Raw genomic sequence first — 17,817 nt, 5'->3', positions numbered from 1 at the left:
ATTTCTGAGAAATGTTTCAATTCATGTAAAAAAATATGAGAAAAAATTATAAAATTATAAAGAAATTCTGAAAAATTATATAAAAATTCTAAAATATTATATGAAAAATTTTGAAAAAAATTTTCATCATAATAATACACTACATCGACTTAATCCCACCAAATGCACAGCATGACCTTCTTTCCATAAATATTCTGTTTTGGCGTTGATGTTGATGGTTCGCCGAGACACACCCATGATTTCTTGCGCTTAAAATTGTCGTAACGAATCCATTTTTCATCGCCTGCAGTCACAATGCAAAAACGACTTCTGTTTTTGTCTTTGAAGGAGCAATTCACAAATGACTAAACGTTTCGCAATGTCTCTTTCTCGCAATTCATGTGGGACCCAGTTTCCTAAATTTCTGACTCATTCCTATTGCTTTTAAACGTTTGCTAATGGTTGACTCATCGATATTTAATGTTTCCGATAACTCTTTGAACCTCTGATATGAATCTTCTTGAAGTAGTGCCTGCATTTCTCCATCTTCAAACTTTTTCAGCTGACCAGGGCGCTTTTTGCCATTCACGTCAAAATTGTTGTTTTTGAATTTTCGATCTGAACCAATCTCTGCAAGTTATTTCAGATAGAGTATGCTCCCCATAAGCCTCCACTAGCAAATGATGACTTCAGTAGCAGATTTCTTGAGATTAGAACAGAAAAGTAATGCTTCCCGCAAATGCTCTTTTTTTGGCATAAAACTCGACATTTTTAATGCGATAAAAAATATGCTTTTTGCATCCGATCAAATATTACATACTGATTATTAAAACCTATTAACAATACTTTCATATACATCAGCAATCACTTTCGACTATGTTGAAATAGTACAAATATTGACCTTTCCCGATCAACAGCGAGAATTAATTCAAGCATCTATTTTAATCAATTAATTTTTATTTCACATTGCGGAACATTCCTATCTAACTTTCCGATTCCAGAAAGAGCATGAAATAATAGCTTTAAAACTCCATTAGAATACTAATTAAAAATTATTTCAATTTCGTTGCAAATTTATTTAGATTAAAAAAGGGTACCTTTTGAATACGAAAAAAGAATTCACAATTAATGACATAAAAGTGAATTCTTTTGAAATCCTTAAGAATACTTTTAGGACAGAAATGGAATACAAAAAGAATATATTTTGTAAAAAAGATTTTTTTGTTTAAAAAGGATTTTCTGTGATATCTAGGAAGTCAACTTTCTTCGAATTCTTTCCGTATAAATTGTTTTATTATATTTTTTAATTTTTGTACCTTGAGTCATTCGTTTTTATAATTTTTATTTCTTCATATATTCATTTTGTACACGGGATGTATCAGATCGTCCGTATCATCATTTTTTTTCGAAAATAGTCGAAAAAAGTATAATTTTCAAAACCTATATGAATTATCTCATAATGATACTTCGGTTTTCTGAAGATTATTGGAATAAGATCAAGTCTGAAATTTAAGATATCAAAATTTATAGAAGATTTATAAATTAAAATCACATTCATGTAATGAATGGAACAGTTGTATTTATAACAAAGTTTTTAAAGCAACTAACGCAAAAATTTAATCAACACATGAATTTAAATATGAAATGTTTAAATCATTTTCGACATTAAAAAAAAGTTCCTTTATTTTTATCTTGATTACATTGAATACTTTTTTTTTGTAATAAAGATATATTAAAATTATTTTTTATTTAAAGGTATCGATTTTTATGAAATATGTAATGAAAATTTGTTTAAACAAACAAATACTGAAATTTAATGTAAAGACAATAATCTGTTTTTTATTATATTATTTTTATGAACATTCTTCGTAGATTTGATAATAAATATTTTCTAAGACTTTTTAAAATATTGAATTCTCTCAATTTATATTAAATTTCAGATTAAGTGTATATTAAGTTATTACAAATGTTAATAATAATTCAATTGGCTTTAAATTACAAATTTTTAAAATAGGAAATGAAAATTTCGTAATTTCATATTTATGTTATATTGTCCGTCATTTTTCACGTGTATTTTATATTAATTTACTCGTACATATACTCACTTATATATCACGTAGACGGATACAGATTACTAAAGTCATCTATTGGAAAAATAATGAATTTCTTTTTACTACATCTAATATAATACATGTTCAACCAAAACGTCTTAAGAGGATGTTAGAGCTGAATTTAATCAAAATCGATAATACAGGTTTTCATTGCCAATATATTGAGTCGGGGAAAAAGTTTCTTCGTATTTTTTAATTCAAAATTGTAATATACAATATCTTCGTCAAAAATAAATGAAATTTCAATTTAAAAAGAGAGTTTTAAAGCTTGAAATCTCTACTTTCGAAAAATTACTATATTTTTTCAGTGAGTTTGATAATTTTTACATCAAAAAAACTGCGAGCTGAAAAAGATGAAAATTTTTCTTTTCACTTTGAAGATCTCTCACGTGTCCAAAAAAAATTTACAAAAATTTTCGACTACCTATCGTAAAAGTTCGAAGCTTTTCCTACAAAATCATTTTTTAAAAATGTTCCTATGATTTTTTGTTACTGAGTTATTCGCGAATTAAGTAAAGGAGCATTCTAACTTTGATTGCTCGTAACTCCGATAAAAATCATCTCACCGCAATTTAAAAAACAGATTCTTAAAGCTAAAACTTTGCTCTAACGAATAATATAATTGTAACGAAAATTTTGCAACAAATGAAAAACTTTTGCGAAAAATTTTTTTTAAATACGAAGAAACTTTTTCCCCGACCTAATATAAGATGTTTATGGCCTCTGAGTTAATATGATCATGTAGGAAATTTGATCGATTAATTATTCAATAATCAATATTTTTATTTTGTTTCCTACCATTACCATCTTAGCAGGGACGAAACATGTACTAGGCTCGATTCCACTAATGTAAGATTTATTTTATTTTGGAAAATTGAGATTTTTGAATTGAGAAAAAAATAAACCGGAATTGAAGTTAATCTTATATTTGTGGAATCGGGCCTTAGAAATAGTTATATTATGTACACATGCAATGTAAGCCGTGTTCCAATATATACCATCAGTACTAAAAATCTGTAATATGTATAAAGTACAGATTTTCAACTATTTAATAGTTATATTTATATGAAATCGTAGTAGCACTTTTTCCTTACGTCCAACGCCATTTTAAGTTACGATAATATATTATCAATAAATGAATATGACATTGCACATACATAATGTAACTCTTTTTGCTCTGTCTAATAAAAAAAGATAGATACTTATAGTTACATTACTAACATGTCGACTTATATATCCAATATAGAAAATTGTATATATATTATACTATGTGAACACACACACACACACACACACACACACACACACACACGCATTATATAAACAGATAAAAGTTACTCATGTTAAAATAATCATGCAAATATTATCTATTTATAGATCAATATTAGAATTTTACATTGTATAATGTATATATTCGCACAAACATAACATTATAATTCTAATATTGTAATAAATAAAGATTTAACGCTGAAAGAAATCAAAGTCGAGTTGGATAATATTCATATATATCTGTACCAGCGTTTGCGACTATATATAATACAATTCGGTGAATGAATTTAAACGTGGTCGTACATCCACAAGTGTGATGCACCTCGTTTGGAACGTCCAATTGAAGCTGCTACACCAGAAATCATCGATAAAATCCACGATATTGTTTTGGCTGATCGACGAGTGAAAGTGTGCGAGCTTGTTGAGGCCACAGGCATATCACATGACACAGTGATTTCAATTTTGCACGAATTTTGTCGATTCATTACTATGGACAAAACATGGATTACTTCACACCCGAGACGAAGGAACAGTCAAAACAATGGACTTCACCGAGTGAACCAGCTCCGAAGAAGGCGAAGACCGTGAAGTCGGCCGGAAAGGTGATGGCCACAGTTTTTTTGGGATGCACGCGGTTATAATTCATATCGATTACCTTCCGTCGAAGTAAAACAATCAATGGCGATTACGTAGCCTTATTGGACCGTTTCAACAACATTTTAAAGAAAAAACGTCCCCATTTGATGAAGAAGAAAGTGCTCTTCCATCAAGACAATACACGGGTTCATACGTGCCCATCGATGGCCAAATTCAATGAATTTCGCTACGAATTGCTTCCCTATCCAACATATTCATCAGATTTAGCCCCTATTTCCTGTTTCCAAAGCTGAAGAAATGGTTCGGAGGAAAGAGATTCACCACCACAGAGAGCAGCTCATCGCCGAATCAGAGACTTATTTTGAAGGATTAAACAAATCATATTATTCGGAACGGCTTGAAAAAGATGAAGAATCGTTGGATTAAGTGTATCGAGCTGAAAGGAGACTATGTTGAGAAATAAAAATGAACCGAAAAAAATGTATTTTACTATGTTTTTCTAAAAACTTATTGACTTGCCCTTGTATATTTATATATTACAAGATAAAGATTCCAGACATTTCGATTCTCACAAATCATCTTCATATTCTTCTATGGACAATAAATTTACAAATTCATCAATCTTCTAAATTCCTACTCGTACAATGCAGTCTTGTCTTATTCGTCAGTAAGATTACAATTTTTTTTAATTCCTCCCTTAAGTCTTCGCTATTATATAGCGAATCCTAATGATTACTTATGGCATTATTTATTCAGTAGCTCGCTAGTACATCATAACGCTAATATATCTAGCAATACTTAATCACCAGCACTTATTATAACCAGCATTTTTATTCTCAAGTATTTCGAAACATTTCTGAATTACATTTTAGCATTTAATTACATCTACTTCCTCATTTTTCTTAAACTTAAGCATGTCACATTAATATATATATTTTTGAGTGTGTTATTTGTTACTTAATATTCTATTTGTATATATTTTGAGTTATGCAAATTTAAACAATAGTATGGCATTTTGCTAATGTGACCCTCTATGAATATTACTCATGACTTCTTTTTTGAGATTTTCATATCAAAATAATTATTTCATAATCGATTGCAACTCTACTGTTAATCTATAGTTTATATTACGTGTACTATTTTTAGTACTAAGAATTTTAGTACTGAGCAGCTTTTATATAGAAGTTGTGTGAATGTATATATTTATTTGCATATATTTTAAAATGTTTTATTTTTTGTTAATTTTGTAACTAAATACTTACGGTTTTCTAAACAAAACTAATATTTTAAGGATTTTTATGGAAGGCCATATTACCACCTATTTTTTCTTCGAGTCATTTTGCAATGTCACCACATTTTTATTAATAGTATCCATAATGGTATTAGCAAGGTGAACCAAGATGATGTATGCGTAGGTTGAAAATAATGAGGGGATCTATCAGCCAATCAAATTTTGAGCTAATTTGCAGAGATGCACATAGCTCGTTCACACTGCAAATAAGCTCAATTTCTGATTGATCGAGATCTCAGATCATATGACGGGTCCTCTGCCATTATGCGTGTTGGTTCATCTTTCTAATTTCATCATGATAGTATCCTAAGTAATCAATATTTTGTAATTTTGAGTTCAGAATTGATTCAATAACATTTTAATGAATGTAATTGTCAAATTTTAAACTTAAATATTGATTATTAACACAGTTATTGTGTAAAATGTACTGGAGTAATACCTCCTTCTCTTCTATTAGTATTCTTTTAATATTACAAGAAGACGTGGTTTTGAAATTTGTATGAAATAAAAAACTTAAACCTAAGCACACACACACACACAGTATTAGCTTTATTAATATTCATTTGACAAAAAATTGTTATACTAAATTAAAAAATAAAATCCAAATGATATTATCTTTAAGGATTGACAGGAAAGATTATATCCGATAAAGATTTTTATTGGAATTTGTTTATTAAAATTATGACTAAAATGTTGTGAATGTTAGGAGGTGCTAACAGTTAAATTACACTTCTTTGAAGAATACGATAACACCAAATCTTTAATTCATTGTCATTTAATTAAATGACATTAAGATTATAATAACATGAGAAATGAAAATATGTGTCTTAATTTCATAATTATATAATGAAATTATAACAAAAGACATTAATATATGTATAACGTTGGTGTATTTTCTTGTACGTTTTAATAATAAATAAATTTTTATCACATTATCGAATATTACATTTTTAAGATTATTTTTAAGATCAAATTCCGTTCAAATATATATATATATATATATATATATATATATATATATATATATATATACATATATATATAAGGTGTAGTAAAAAGAAATTCATTATTTTTCCAATAGATGGCTTTAGTAATCTATATCTCGTCTACGCGTGATACAGATTACTAAAGTTTCTCTATCTTGAAAAAATAATGGATTTCTTTTTACTATACCTAATATATATATATATATATAGTATATATATATATGTGTATATATATATATGAATATATATATATATATGTGTGTGATTGACACTATTTTGTTTAAAAATAAACGTCAAACTTTCAGAAACATTTCAGAAGCACAGTTTACTATAGTTTTTCGTATATACAATATTTGGTACAAGATGCTGTTGCGTTTCTTAACTCATATATACAAGAACAGATACAACACACAATAACAATAATAATGACAATTATAATAATACATATAATAATAATAATTTTTAAATGTAAAATTCTTCTTATTATTATTCTTCTTGTACATATAAATTAAGAAATATAATAGCATCTTGTACCAAATATATTATGAAAAATTGTAATAGTACAATATTTGAAAATATTGATATAACATGATGTTTATTTTTTAAACAAAATAATGTCATTTATATATCTTATATACACATAAAAAATACACATATTAATATTTATACATTCTATATATTAATTTAATATAGTATGTTTAGATAAAAGTTTTGTTTAAGGGACTCTCCTTTTCAATGACCTTGACTTTAACATATGTTGTCAAAGTCATGATCCTGAATGATCTTCAACAAATTTTAGTCGTCGCTCGTTATTTGTTAAAAAGTTATTAACAAAAAAAGTTCATCAATAAAGCCTAACTTTTAGACATGACTGCGCTCCGATGAAACAAATTCTCTGCTTTAACAGCACAAAATATTTTCTTATATAATTTCCTATATAATTTTTATGTCTAAAACAAAAAATTTGTGTTTTTAAACTTTCCACCCGAACATAAGTTTACTGTTTCAACAGAAAAATTGTTCTTAATGCGAAGAATTTGTCTATTTAAAGCAGTAAATTTGTTTAATTTGTTCGCATCTCTTAAAATTTATGTTGCCATTTTTGCGCGATGCTAATTAGTTCTCTCGCTGCGCTTACTTCGTGAGCGACTGTCATCGCGAACTGATTTTATCGCTGAGATTGCATGCTTTGATAGTTATGTATGTATTATAGTGAGGTTAAGTATAATATTATAAATAAACATACGAAATTATGTATTTGGATATAATTTCATATGTATAAAAACTTTTTTGTTATATTACATAAAATTTTGGAATAAAAAAATTTAAATGCTGTACATAATAATTATATAAATTTTCGATGTGTGTGTGTGTGTATGTGAGTGTATATATGCGTGAGAAATTTCAACAATAATAGAATCGTCATTTTTAATCGTTTATAATATCGTTTGATAACATACTTTAGAATTGAATTGTTTAATAGATGCTCTCATATTAGTTCTGAACATCCTGAGTATCTCATATTACGATTTCGACGCCTTGCGATACGATCACCAAATCTAATCTTTACAATTAAATAAATCATTATATCATATGTTTTTCTATCACAATACGATTTTGCTCTGTGCATGTAGACTTTATTACCCAATATATTTATTTTTATTTAATAGAGCAAGATTTAAAGACTAACCTCACTAAACTTTGACTACGTCCTTTCACAAACTTTTTTGTAACGACTACACATATGATCTAATAATGAAACTTCTACTAAACAAGTTTCATCATAAGAATAAAAAATTCATAATAGAATCAACATGCTTTTATTACTTTAGCCTCGCTAAAAAAACCTCGCTATCTTATATTAGGAATCTGTCCCATAATAAACGACTTTATTCTATATAACTTATTAGTACTGTTATTTAAATGGAATTTGAATAATTTGTTAAGATTTTTACACATAAATTGTAATAACTTTATGAAATCAATTTATTCAATTTTTTCACTATAAGAAATAATACATTTGCAAAATAATTAATGATTTTGTGTGTGTGTGTGTGTGTGTGTGTGTGTGTGTGTGTGTGTGTGTGTGTGTGTGTGTGTGTGTGTGTGTGTGTAGAGAGAGAGTTAACTAGAATATAACTTGCTAGCTGTATAACATATAGCTGTACAACATATAGGTTGCTAACTAGAATAAATTCTTGCCACCGTAAGCATGTTCCGATATACACTGTACCAGTACTGAAAATCTACAGTATACGTGATGTAAATTATAAATTTTTTTGTGCATATCAGAACGGTTTATATTGACTACGATGCTGATACTATCAGTACCGCTGCCAATACGATGGCAAAATTCTAATAAGTAATATTTTGAAAATTATAATACATACGAATTAGTTGTAATACGATGTTTAAAATTCTCAACATGATTCCATATTTACTAAAGTAAAAATTTGTTAATACTATTATTTAAATGGAATTTGAATAATTAGTTCAGATTTTTAATCTCCACAAAACGTGATTATTTTAAGAATCAACATATTCTATTATTTCTATTTTTAAGTGATTATATCATTTTTAGAATTTTTACTTTTTTTGAACAAAAAAATCATCAAACAAAATATTATTATCATTTTTTTGGAGAAACTAATTTTTTTTTAATTTGATTATTATTATTACTTGGGTTAGAATAGATATAAATTAATGAAGATAGTTTCAGTTAGATTTTATTATATTTTTAAATTTGGTACAATGTATGTTTTGGTAATGTTATATGTCTTCTTGTTTTTTACAATATTTTTTACAACATGATTTTAATTTAGCATATTTATAAATTTAAATATAAAAAATTCCACTCTCATATCTATCAACTTATAATTGTAACTGTACTTTCTATAAAATTGTATGAAATTTTATAAATTTTATAAAATTCAGATTTTTCGTAAAATTTTATATGGATTTATATGTAATTTAATGTACACCTTTATTACCTACATTTAAAGCTACTATAATTCGTTACTTTTAATTTTATGTATAACTTCCTTTACATATATGTAACAGAAGGAAATATACTTTTTTTAACAATACATAATAAATTATTTATATGTTTAATTTAAAAAAATCCCTAAAAAGATTGTTTTTATTTTCATATGACGAAAATATAATATGATAGAGGAGAAGGTGTTATGGTCAATATATTGTGGTCTCCCTTAATATCTCCGTTACTATATATCGAATCTTAATGATTATTTGGAATTATTAATTCAGTAGCTCACCGTTACACCATGATGCTAATATTACCAATACTCAATAGCCAACACTTATCATAACGCATTTTTACTTTCAAGTATTTCGAAACGTTTATGAGATACATTTGAGCATTTAATTACACCTATTTCCTCATTTTTTTTAAATTTGAGCATATTATCATATAAATATATGTATTTTTAAGTGTGCGATTTGCTATTTAACATTTTATTTGACTGTATATATTTTTAGTTATATAAATTTAAACAATAGCATGACATTTTGCTAATGTGGCCTTCTATGGATATTGATTGACTCATGACCTCTTCTTTAAGGTTTTCATATCAAAGTAATTATTTGATTTGTTCAATTGTAGCTCTACTGTTAATCTATAGTTTATATTAGGTGTAGTAAAAAAGAAATCCATTATTTTTGCAATAGATGGCTTTAGTAATCTGTATCTCGTCTACGCGTGATACAGATTACTAAAGCCATCTATTGGAAAAATAATGGATTTCTTTTTACTACACCTAATATTACTATACTATACTATAGTATACTATTTTTAGTACTAAGATTTTTAGTACTGAGCAACTTATATGCAGAAGTTATGTGAAAATATATACATTCATTTGTATACATTTTAAAATGTTTTATTTTTTTTGTTAATTTTGTAAAATACTGTTTTTTGTCAAATACTGTTTTCTAAACAAAATTAATATTTTAAAGCTATTTTTATGGAAGACTACATTATCATCCATTTTTTTTTCGAGTCATATTATGTAATGTTGCCACATATTGATTAATAGTATCTTAAGTAATAAATATTTCGTAACTTTGAGTCCAGAATTGATTCAACAACATTTTAACGAATGTAATTGTCAAATTTTATACTTAAATATTGACTATTGACAGTTATTGTGTAAAATATAACTGGGATGCCATAATACCACCTTTTCCTCTATTTTTTAAAATCTTTAATGTTTTTCCATAAATGTTGTTTTTATTGTATATTCTTATTAATCGTTTATATTTAACTATTTCATTAATCGTGTGTATTTAACTATTTCATAAGAATTTTTAATGGTCATAAAAATGTATCATAGATTATAAAAAGATTTAATTTAAATTTATCTATTTCCTAAGAAAACCAATAACATTCATATAAAGAGACTTATTGAATATAATGCTATTTAAATTTTAACAGGCCTTGATTTTAAATGTTAAATTGAAAATTATCTTCTTTTCTTCATTTTTATTTTCTGTGCGTGCCACAACCTTTTGAATAATAATGTGTAATTTTATAAATTCTTATTGAATATATATTATTGGGTCATCTAAAAAGTATCCGCGATTGTCACTAGATGTGCAAAGGTCCGCGATCGCGATTAGACAAAAGCTATAAAAAGTGCGTGTATCCAGTCAACTTCCACATCACACATACATAACAATTATTGCATACTATCGTAAATGGAATATATAAAATTTAATATTTGCAAAATGAAAGAAATTTTTTAAATTAATATCCACATTATTCTATATAAAATATTATCTTAACATAAATATATTTAATAATTATAAATTTTATTCTAAAATGTAAATTGTATTTTTTAAATTAAATTATCATATAAGAATATTCTTCTTTGTAAAAGAAATGTATATTTACAAAAAAGTTAAAAGTAATAGTTTAGAGGAGAAGGTGGTATTATGGTCAGTATATTATGACCAGTGTATATATTGTGGTCTGCTTTAATATTTTCACTATTATATAGCGAATCCTAATAATTTATACTTTTGGAATTATTGGTTCAGTAACTCACTGTCACATCATGACGCTAATATTACTAATACTCAACTTATTATAACGCATTTTTACTTTCAAGTATTTCGGAACGGTTCTGAGGTACACTTTCACATTTCTAATAGTATTTTAAATAATAAATATTTCATAACTTTGAGAAAGTCTAGAATCGAATTAACAATATTTTAAGGAATGTAATTGTCAAGTTTTATACTTATAAATATTGATTATTAACAAAATTATAGTGTAAAATATAATTGGGGTGCCATATTACTTTCTTCTCTACTAATAATTTATTAGTTGTTGGAATTAATTCGTAGCGTTTTTTAATGAAAGAATGTTATTTATTTCACATGAGCATTAAAAAATACATTAATGAAAGTACTTCCCATCTCTTGTAAAACGCTACGAATTAATTCCAACACCTAATATAAAAATTAAAAATTGTTATAAATATTATAATATTTTATAATAACAGATCTGCGATGATTAGGAAACAGAAATTAGAGTAGTTATCTCTTACGTAATTTTTCACGGTGAATCAAAATCTGGTAACAGAATTGTTCAATCACGTCAGGATTTTGAAATATTCTATTAGGTGTATGACTTTGCTTATACCTTTTTCGTATAGATGGCTTCAGCGGTAAGTGGTGATCGAAATAAATAGATCATAGACGTCACACAATAAACTTGGGAATCTGTCAACATAATCCAAAAAGAAACATTAGTCGATTTGTGTCTGCATCATAAAGTTATTCTCGATTGAAAATGTCAGTTTACGAGCCAAATTCTTGTCATTTGCGGGAGGTTTTAATTTTCTGCTTCAATATGAAGAAATCTGCGGCTGAGGCTCATCGAATGCTTTCAAATATTTATGGTGAAGCCGCTATTAGTGAAAGAATGTGTCATAAGTGGTTTCAACACTTCAAGAACGGTGATTTTCACGTCGAAGACCAGCATAGCGGTGGAAGAGAGAAGGTTTTCGAAGATGCAGAATTGAAGGCATTACTTGATCAAGACTCTTGTCAAAATCAAAAAGAATTGGCACGATCATTAGGAGTGATTCAATCAGCCATTTCAAAACGCCATCTCAAAGCCATGGGAATGATTCAAAATATATTTCAATCAAAATATAATATTATAATCAAAATATATGAATATAAAGTATAGATAAATAAATATAATTTTAGAAATTTCTAAAATTACCTGTTACTTCTAAATCAATTTTCTATATAGTAATTACAATCCTTGTTTTAATCGTATTGAGTTCAGGATTTATGATGGATTCTTCGGAATATTTGAAACACCTCGTACGATACTTTAGATATTGTCTTGTTAGAGGATATTGGCAGAGATGTATTTAAACATAATAGCAGTATATAGCCATACAGCAAAATTAACTAATTACTAATGCATATCACTATGTATAAAGATTTTTTTATATTTTCTCAAACTTGATTTTTTCTAAAACAAATAATGTAAAAATTATACTTGTAATTATTTTTTATAAATTGATTTACAAATTGATTATTTCAATCGACTAATGTCAAAGAACAAAAGGTAAAAAACGATAATCAAAGTTGGGCTCTTGAGATATTAATATAATATTAAAAAGAAAAAACAGGCACTTAAAGCACGGTAATTAGTGCGATTATATTTTCAACAAAGTTTCAATTCTTACATAGATATAATGACTGAACGTTTCGAGCCATCTTCAGCATTCTTGCAAATTTTGGATTCTTGGAATAATAACATCAAATAGTCCTACAAATAGTAATAGAGTGCAGCATGGAAAATTCTCAGATTATCAAATCTAGAGTATGTAACCGTCAATTAACTGTTTAACTAAGTGTAAGCTAAAGCAAAAAATAAGAAATAAAGGATACACTATAAAATAAACTTTAAAATATGCATAACATTTTTTTATGGTAGAATATAAATAAATAGGTATAAATGTTAAAAATAATAATTAACAAAAGTTAAAAATTGTTATAAATATTATAACAATATTATACAATATTTTTATGCTTTGAAATAAGCATAAAAATTATTTTACGTAGATGATTCCTTTTGATTATAATATTTAATTTTTCAACTTTCATCCTAAAAAAAAGTCACATGATCGCAAGTCATACGTAATTATACATTTTGACATCATTTTGATATCATAATGACTTATTTTTCTGCTTGGGCATAATCTGTTGTCAACATTTGCGATATAAATTTATAGTTATTTTAATATAAATTTAATATAAATAAAAAATATAAATAAATAATAATATAATAATAATAATATAATAATAATATAATATAATAATATAATATTATATAATACGAGGGCAAATCAATAAGTTTTTAGAAAAACATATTTTTTAGTAAAACACATTTTTTTTTATCGATTTATTTTTATTTCTCAGCATAGTCTCCTTTCAGCTCGATACACTTGATCCAACGATTCTCCAACTTTTTCAAGCCGTCCGAATAATATGATTTGTCCAATCCTTCAAAATAAGCCTCTGTTTCGGCGATGAACTGCTTTCTGGTAGTGAATCTCTTTCCTCCGAACCATTTCTTCAGGTTTGGAAATAGAAAATAGTCGCAGGGGGCTAAATCTAGCGAATGGGAAGCTGGATGGAGAAACAATTCGCAGCGGAATTCGTTGAATTTGGCCATCAGTGCCGGGAACGTGTGAACCCGTGCATTGTCTTGATGAAAGAGCACTTTCTTCTTCGCCAAATGGGAACGTTTTTTTCTTTAAAATGTTATTGAAATGGTTCAATAAGGCTGCGTAGTAATCGCCATTGATCGTTTGCTTCGACAGAAGATATGAATTATACTGCGTGCATCACAAAAAATTGTGGCCACCACCTTTACGGTGACTTCACGGTCTTCGCTTTCTTCGGAGCTGGTTCACTCGGCGAAGTTTATTGTTTCTTCGTCTCAGGTGTGAAGTAATGAATCCATGTTTCGTCCACAATAATCGACATATAAATTCATCTGGATTACGTTGAAATATCTTCAAACATTGTTTTGAAATCGTCACACGGTCGCGCTTATAGTCCACAGTGAGCAAATCCATCTTGCCAATAGCTTTTTCATACCCAATTGTTCATGCAAAATTGAAATCACTATGCCATGTGATATAATTAAAATCACTGTGCCCTCAACAAGCTTGCGCACTTTCATTCATCGATCAGTCAAAACAATATCGTGGACTTTGTCGATGATTTCTTCGTAGCAGCCTCAATTGGACGTCCCGAATGAGCATCACATGTGGATGTACGACCATGTTTAAATTCATTCACCCAATTGTATACAGTCGCAAACGCTGGTGCAGATGTGCTATGAACATTATCCAACTCTCTCATACAACTCTCTCGTACTTTTCTTATTTAAGCTCGAGCAATATATCGAGCATGCGTATTATAAATTAAGTCAATGTACGCATGGTGTTAATGAAAAATTCAAATATTTTGTATCATTTTTAAAACAAAACGTATTACTAATAAATGTGTTGTGTTACTAATAAACGCGATGCTGCGAACATTTTGCATAACATTTATGATAAAAATTTTTTTATAGAATGTGAACTAATAATCTATTGTTTAAATTATATTGTACATGCTGCATTAAATATTAGATAAATAAATCTATGTTAAAAAATATATTTCTTTGAAAATTTATCTTTTCCCTAATCTCTTCATCATTCCTTCTTCATATATCTTCGTGATATTAAATTACTTAATAAGAAAGCGTGTTCTGACAGAGAGAGAGAGAGAGAGAGAGAGAGAGATCGACTTATATTATTAAAATATTATTATATGTATATATATATATATATATATATATATATATACAGGGTGGGCCATCTATTGGTACGTTTTTGAATTTCGTCGTGTGGCAACACCGAACGAGCTACAGACCCGAAATTTTGACAGTTTATTAGTCATACCGTCCGCGGCACAAAACAACATGTTTTCTCTTGAAGAGCGTTTTGAAATTTTAAAAACTTATTTTCAAAGTCAGTGCTGTGTCGCCGAAACTGTACGAATTTTGAAAAGAAATATGGGTCGTGATAGAGCACCCACCGAAGGAGCTATACGCAAATTGGTGAGGAAAGTTCGTGAGAAAGGGATGTTAGTGGATGACATTATATTACGACTGTTTTGAGTGAAATTGGCGCCGAGGTAGTCCAAAATGTCATTAATAATTGGGGTGACCGAATGGCATACTGTAAGGCCAGTAGAGGGAGCCACATGAACGAAATCGTTTTTCATTCTTGACGCGGATACTTTTAGCTTCACAACAAAAAAAAAATTAATAAAAAATATCAATGTATGCTCATTTGATCGCATTTTTAAAAACGTACCAATAGATGGCCCACCCTGTATATATGTGCGTGTATCATCCTATTGTAAAATCGCATCATAAAAGCCCATAAAATAAATGTCATATCTTTTTAATAAAATTGCGTGCGAGAAAATATATGTCAATAATTTCTGACTATTATACGTCAAAATTGTATTAATAATAAATGTGATATATTAAAAGATTGCGGAGTTTATGATGAAATTTCAACATGGAGTGTGAATTAGTAATGTGCGCTTTAGATGAAATTGTATATACTGCGTTACATTTAAAGTAAGAAATAAATTAATGTTTTATAAAAAAATATGATACTGTAAAGTGGGTTATAGAGTTCAATGACTATATGCCAGTGTAGCAGAAATGCAACTGCCTTTATTGTTTCGTGCCTCGGTTCCTATCCTGTATGGCGCTGCTGCCATCGCTGGTCAAGTGCCATCTACCTTACAACTACTTAAATATATTACTGAATTTTTTAAATTATTTTCAGTCTCCTCTTTTCCTGCCTTTATTCAGTAGAATTATATATGATAAGAAGGCGTGTAATTTTGCCTCAAATAAATTAATCAAATTATTAAAATAAAAATTGAATAAGAAATTATAATTCTCTATTTCTTTCTGGATTTCCTCCACAATACTAAAATATTTTTTTGCTCTCTTTTGTGACATCATCTACTTGTCACGTAACTTTGAAACCTGCACATTCCTGTTTTTTTTTTACCGCGAGTGGAAAAGAATCTTATTTCTCTATAGTTATTTAGAATTAATTAATAATATGACAGCTGTTCAATAGTACAATAAATGTTCGATAACTACTCAATAATAATTTATAATGTTTGATAATTAGGAATGCTCAGCTATTTGTATTACGTTATTAAAAATATTGTTATAATTAGTTGCTAAATTAAAATCATTACTAAGTCATATCATTAAAAAATCATAAAACAAATATCATATTTATTTAATAAAATTGTGAGCAAGAAGAAAAGAGAACATAAACAGAGAGAATATAACGGGAAGAAGAGAGAGTGCGAATATTATGATGAATATAGGATCACGATGGGTAGAAGTGAGAGCATGAATATTATGACGAGTATAGGACTATAATGGGTAGGACATATATCATTATACGCACTATTTGGCGACGTCGCAATGTATCAAAATTATTTTTTTTTATGATGTCATCGCGAAATATATCGTATTAACATGTCGAACATCCTTAAAAAAAATCTTTTATTACACTAACAAAGCTGTCGAATATATCAGCGCTTGTATTTTTGATCTCTCGTTTGTGTTGGTTGACAATTCCATATGTATTCCTAAAGAAATGCGGTGGAGTGGACGAAACTTAGAAAGAGCTCAGGTACTGTTACTGCATCAGTAGTTCAGACAGACCACTACTGCATGCTTTTCAAGCATGTACGATTCCATGAGATTTACGTTCCTATTCAAGAAGAATTTTATAAACAGTAAGTCTTCATTTTATAAATTTCTTTTACCTTTTTTCTACAGTTTATTTATCTGTTTTCCTTTTTTCTCTATTATATATATATATGTTACTTTCTTCTGCAGAGCATCTTCTTGTAATAAACCCTGTCATACACCTCATATATTGGGAAGAAGATTTACATTGACTCCTACAACTTACGAATACCTGGATGTCGGAATCATCGTGGGATCTATGTCTTTTGTGGCAATTGCAATTGACGACAACCAAGGTAACAACATAATCTTGCCTCGTACAAAGTGGCAGTTTCATCGAAAGACGCGCGGATATTGAACGGTTTGTGCAACGCACCTTCAATCGCACCTTCATCATTATCGGTTCAAGATGATTCAAGATGATTCTTGTGATAGAAATCCTAAAAATGCGTGATGTGAATGTGGTCAAATTAACTACGCGATACATGTCTGTATATAAAGCCGTGCTCTTCATGTTCAAATTCAAACATTGTGTCGAGAACGTATATACTCTGAAATGTACCAGTATATCGTCAATGAAAAATTTAAATATTTTGTAATACTTTAGGTGAAAATTGTATCATCGATAAATGTAATGTTGTAGATTTTTTGTGTAAAATTTATAATAAAAAATCAAATATAGAATGTGATTTAATACGTATAGTTTATGCTTTAGATAATATTGTAAAGTACATTTTATTGCTAATCGAA

This window comes from Acromyrmex echinatior, chromosome 17 (genome assembly GCF_024713525.1).
Source record: "Acromyrmex echinatior isolate Ae372 chromosome 17, ASM2471352v2, whole genome shotgun sequence".
Lineage (NCBI taxonomy): Eukaryota > Metazoa > Arthropoda > Insecta > Hymenoptera > Formicidae > Acromyrmex > Acromyrmex echinatior.
The sequence above is the reverse complement of the archived record's forward strand: the minus strand, read 5'-3'. Positions refer to the sequence as shown.